General features: G+C 31.5%; 1 long non-coding RNA gene across 1 annotated transcript; it reads left to right on the top strand.

Moving 5' to 3' along the window:
- Window positions 1–1,138: 1,138 nt before the first annotated feature.
- LOC111711820 (uncharacterized) lies at window positions 1,139–5,663 on the top strand. The gene is made up of 5 exons (XR_002767321.1): window positions 1,139–1,245; window positions 1,927–1,962; window positions 2,573–2,662; window positions 3,269–3,310; window positions 5,600–5,663. It is a non-coding gene; the product is annotated as an uncharacterized LOC111711820 (long non-coding RNA).
- Window positions 5,664–5,892: the final 229 nt, after the last annotated feature.

Raw genomic sequence — 5,892 nt, 5'->3', positions numbered from 1 at the left:
CAAAAAGTTCTAACCTTATATGGAAAATCCGGGACCAAATCTAAAAAGAAAAAGTGCAAAGACATTTTATTAAAATATACGTAGAGTATTTCAGTGAAACGAAAAGGAAACATGCATAATTCATCTTTAAATAACCTGGCTCCGATCTTTATGAATTTGAGCCGCGTCTCAAATCCACCCAAAACCGGTTTCAATTGAGAGTCGGATTAAATATTGAAGCAATGAATACAATTTTAAGTGGAACCAACCATATTTGAGCCGCGTCTCAAATTTCAGCCGCGGCTCAAATTCTATAAATTCGGCCTCTGATTATAAAGGTAATTTTATGAAAAGTAAAAATAATTCGATCACTGTCCAAAATAATGACTAAGAATGAGACAAAATAAAGCATCAATGCGGTTCAATACCTTGTCACAATTCCTGGTACAGTCCCTGTTCAGAGAGTCCTCAGCGGAAAAGTTTAGAATTGTGGATATCGAGATCAATGCTTAATCTTCACTTTTTGTTAATTTCCAGATCAATGTAATCTTAAGCTTGCTGTATGAACAAAAATGTAAATAATTTTGAGAAAACACTAAATCAGAGAAACCATGAAATTTTAAATTTTGCGCGCCATTTACTGAGTGAACTTGTATTAGTCTGAAACTGGGATGGAGAAAAAAAGAATGAAAAAAGCGGATTAAGAAGGAAAAAATAAATTGTTCACATTGGATATTCAGATTAAGCGATCAAGATTACCCATTTAATTCTAAAGTTTTCAGGTCAGAGCTGAAAATGTTAGAATGAGATATCCTTAATCCCAATTATTTAATCTGAGCATCCAATTCACACACATTTGATTTTCTTCCTAAACCGTTCTTTCTTGGATATATAGTAGAGAAAAATAAAAAACCGGTTTTTCTAAATTAGAAAGTCCCTCCCGTTTCTGTATATAATCTTAAATGGCGCGCAAAATTTCATTTTTTTGGCTTTATATACGCGACTCTGATTGGTTTAATTTATACACTTTTCAGGTTACAAGTACAAGATTAGGTTAGTCTCGATATTAAGAAAAAGAGAGGATCAAGAATTAATCTCGATATCCACCATTCTAAAGTTCAGATCATGCATACGTCCTTTCACAGGCAATATTAGTTGAATTTATTTTAATTGACTATATATATATCAAAATCTGCGACCTAGGGGTTGGATCCAGCAAGAAGAGATCTAATATCAATAAGAAAATTGTTCCCGGGGTTTACTCAGGTAGGATCAAGGTTGTATAATAAATCTGGTTACTTTCTATGGGCTCCAATCGTCTCCTATAGATAGATAGAAAAAAAACCTCATATGACGTCTCTGATTAAAGAAGCGAGAGTGATGTCATATTAAGTTGTTATCAATCTATCTTAGGATTCGACATTTTCTGTAGATTGCAGCGCATCGAGACTTATTATACAACCTTGGGTAAGACAGTTAGTATTTCAACTTGAAATTAATAATATCAGGAGGTTTGGTATGTCTTCTTACACTTTTAATACTTATCTAAACAAATCCAGGCTGTGTACTAAATAAAAGGAAATTGATCAAGTTATAAACTTGTCTCCATGCTGGTAAATCATTCATGAATGTATTATATAGAAACCATGATTGAAACTCGATAATGTTCAGGGAGAAAACAAGGAATCAAGCAAATAGCTCTCAAAATTTAGTGTCACATGAAAATGCCACGACAAGATTTAGGGGTTTTTCGTTCACAATAATCCTGGAGGCAGAAGCCCAAAAGGAGTTACGCGTAGTTTAATTACAAGACAGAGAGAGAGCATGCGCGTAACTCCTTTGGGCCTTTACCTCAGGGTTTTTGAGATCGAAGAAATTCTAAATCTTGAAAAGAAAACATCTAGTATTTTATCTGTATTGCTATTAATGTATGATTGTATCTTTCAGGTTGCGTTAAGTCTATGGCAGAAGCTAAAGCATTTAGTAAGAAATTTCTTTTTATTACATAATTCCGTTAATTTCCATTTGTATCCGACTTGGGGGTTTAAAATGTTTGATCCTACTTAGTCCTACAAGAGGGGCCAAAGACTGAGGTTTGGTTGGTGTTGCTATGCCTCCCTTTCTCCAGAAATTTCTTAAGAAATTGTTGACAAAGGAATTGAGTTTTTAATCCCTATATCTCTTTAACCATAGATAAATGTATCTCCTATCTAGGATTGAAACCCTAGATAAATGTATCTCCTATCTAGGATTGGAACCATAGAGAATAGAATATATAGAGAGGAATTAAAAGAATCTCTCGGTATGAATGTTTTCAGTCCCTTTCAGCCTGAAAGGGAGTTCAAAGTGTACAAATCATGTAAATGTTCACAAATTATATGCAGTAGAGTACATTAATACAGTATGTTCCCTAGACTATCCATTTCAATTTCGAATTTTTTAAACTGTTAAATAAACTTTATANCTATTCATGTACTAGAAGTGGTGAACTGTAGTATTGTACCTTTCATGTACTAGAAGTGCTGAACTGTAGTATTGTACTATTCATGTACTAGAAGTGTTGAACTGTAGCATTGTACTATTCATGTACTAGAAGTGTTGAACTGTTCCCGGCCTATGCTAGATATATGGAACGGAAGACATGTGCTTGCTGAATTGTACACAAGGAAACTTCATGATATAGGTTTGTACTGTGTAGTTTATGCATTGTACTTTTTACTTTCTAGTGAACTGTGTACTTTGTGCTGTGTAAATATAACTGTGTATTGTTTAAAGTTGTAAACTGTTTTCTCTGTACTCATGAAAAAATAATTATTTACGTGTACTGAGTTCACAGTATTGTTTGTGAACAATTTTACTCAAAGAATTTATTAAGAATTAAGTTTTCAGTATTTCATTAATGTGTGTTTTATCGCAGGATAGATTTCTTCGAATAATATTCAAATATTTGATGTGTGCCGAAGTAAGTATTTGTCCAAATATGAGAGAAGTGTTTTAAATTAAAATTTTTATTAACTATTATTTAAAGATATTTAAAGTACAGTGAGAACGAGAATACTCTGGAATAGAAAGACGACTTTTAGACTCAAGATATGATTTAGATAGGAAAATGAACAGGAGAGACAACTATTGTGAAGTGTAAACAACCCCAGTTGACTTAATAAGTAATTAATCAAGTTACTTGTAAAATGATCATTTTTAATACCGACGTTCCAATTGAAATACTATAAAAACAGGAGTTTACGTTGTCTCATTCTTAAAAAAATATATATTTTACAACATTATGCAGAGTTTCGGAAACTTGAACGCCGTGGACTAGGAGGAGAGGGAGGTAAAGTATCAGAAATTTAAAAGCAAAAATTGTTAAAAATTTTCAAATATAACTATCTGAATAAATTTTTTTTTTACAAATAGTTTAATTTATACTTTTGCCGCCTTTTAGCCAACACTACCGACCTATGATTCCCCAACAGAGGGAGGTTAAGTTACTTAACGTTCCTTGGGACAGTTAGGTAAAATAACCACCCGCTCTGCTTTCGTAAAAAAGTTCAAGCATTTTCATCTTAAAAGACTATAAATTTTACTTAACCCCGAGTTTTCTCGACTACAAAACTTCCCTGTAAACGAATTAGTTTGAGATTAAAAATTCAACTTTAACTATAGTTCTATGTAAAAAGTTTTAGATCTTTACAAAAGTTTCTCATCTTTTTGGTTAATTATGTTTGGATGTACTTTTGAGGTTTCTATTAATTGTGAGATTTGAAAAAAAAACCGATTGTTACGTTAAGAGATTGTTAATTTAATTTCCTCCAACTGCCAACAGTTACAACCTTTGCATGGTCAATGATGAATGAGATATCCTTGTTCTTCCAGCTGAATCATTAATTGACGGATTTACATTTTACAATTGACAGAATAACACATTGTTCAAGGTGAAAAAACAACTTTATGATTCTGATTGTTAGAAGGATAAATGCTTAAAGTATTTGTACCGTTGTGAGATGTTATTTAGGTAATTTCCCATAGGGTTTTCCTCAAAAGGAAACTTCCTTAGTCTATCCGCCGTAATTGGTCCCCCCCAGCCTGTTCTAAAGATACACGGGTAAATATCCTCTCAAAATTATTTATTTCTTAATTTTTATCAGAGTTGCAAGTAAAAAAAAGAAATACTTTTTTTTGATAGTATATTCACCCCTGTAGCTTTCCCGAGTTGGTGTTTTTGGATTCTTGCTCATTCTGCAGTCACAGCTCAGGGGTAAACATACTCTCTCTCAAAAAAAAATTTCTTATTTTTTATTTGCCCATGGCTCCTATGGAAAGATAAGAAATATTTTTTTTGAGAGAGTATTTTTACCCCTGTGTCTCCGGAACGGGTCGTTTATAACTTTTTTTTTTGGATTCTTGAGCATGCGCACGACGAAATTATAAACAACCCAGTCTGGAGATAGTAAAATATGTTTACCCCTGTTTTTTTTATTTGGCGAAGGCTCTGATGTAAAAATAAGAAATATTTTCAGAAAAGGTCGTTTATAACTCTGTTGTGCGCATGCGCAAGAATCCAAAAACACCAACCTGTTCAGGAGATACAGGGGTAAATATACTCCCAAAAAAATATTTCTTATTTTTACATCGTAGCCTTCGCCAAATAAAAAAAACAGGGGAAAATATATTTTACTATCTCCAGTGCGGGTCGTTTATAACTACTCATCCCCTTTAAGTTGCTACATTTTACTCCACTAATTAAGTAAGGATGCATATAATTTTACAGTCCCTTTATGTTGCTATATTTTATTCCGCTTATTAAGTAAGGATGCATATAATTATACAATCCCTTTATGTTGCTATATTTTACTCCACTAATTAAGTAAGGATGCATATGATTTTACAGTCCCTTTATGTTGCTATATTTTACTCCGCTAATTAAGTAAGCATGCATATAATTTTACAATCCCTTTATGTTGCTATATTTTACTCCGCTTATTAAGTAAGGATGCATATAATTATACAATCCCTTTATGTTGCTATATCTTACTCCGCTAATTAAGTAAGCATGCATATAATTTTACAGTCCCTTTATGTTGCTATATTTTACTCCGCTAATTAAGTAAGGATGCATATAATTAAGTAAGGATGCATATAATTAAGTAAGAATGCATATAAGTTGAATTGAGTTGAAAACCAAGTTTGCATGACACGGACACCTTCAGTTAAATACAAATTAATTTATAACTTCGGTCAAGTATAAAAGCAAACCAATAAATAACGGTTTATTTAGAAGAATCTCACGTATTGTACACAATGAAAATGTTTCAGGATCCCCCGGGTTCATTTTTAAACATTTAAAAATTCTTTAAATTTTTATCAGGCTCTATAATAACAAAAGAAATTGATCATTTGCCTTTAAAACTAAGTATTTGTCTCAAATTTTAAACAGGATGTAATTCTTTGATATTTTAATTTTTTATTTTGTTTCTGTTAAAAAGTTAAAAACGAAAAAGGAAATTTGTTGTTTTAATATCTTTGGTTTATAGTGATTAATTATTGGTTTTAGTATTTTATTTTAATATTTAAATTTGTATATATAAACCATTATACATAGTTTATGCAGTTTATAATTTAGATGTTGAAGGAGAGAGACACCAAGTAAAACTTCAACGCCTGAGTTATAAAACAAGAAACAAGGAATATTTTATAAATTAATCATTCAAATATTTAAATTTTAAATCATTTTATTCCTTAGAGAGGTTTCATTTGAAATTGGCTAGAAATTACATTTTTTATAAAAAAAAATTTAAATGAACAAAATGTCATAAATTAAAAAAAAATATTTTAAAGGGACTTTAGGCGTAATTTCGAGTGACCCGCCATACAAATATGACAATGATCGGTTACAAACCGGTTCTCTTGAAATAT

The sequence above is a fragment of the Eurytemora carolleeae genome, unplaced genomic scaffold (assembly GCF_000591075.1).
Source record: "Eurytemora carolleeae unplaced genomic scaffold, Eaff_2.0 scaffold1201, whole genome shotgun sequence".
Taxonomy (NCBI): Eukaryota; Metazoa; Arthropoda; class Copepoda; order Calanoida; family Temoridae; genus Eurytemora; species Eurytemora carolleeae.
This window is presented reverse-complemented; position numbering and strand designations above follow the sequence as displayed.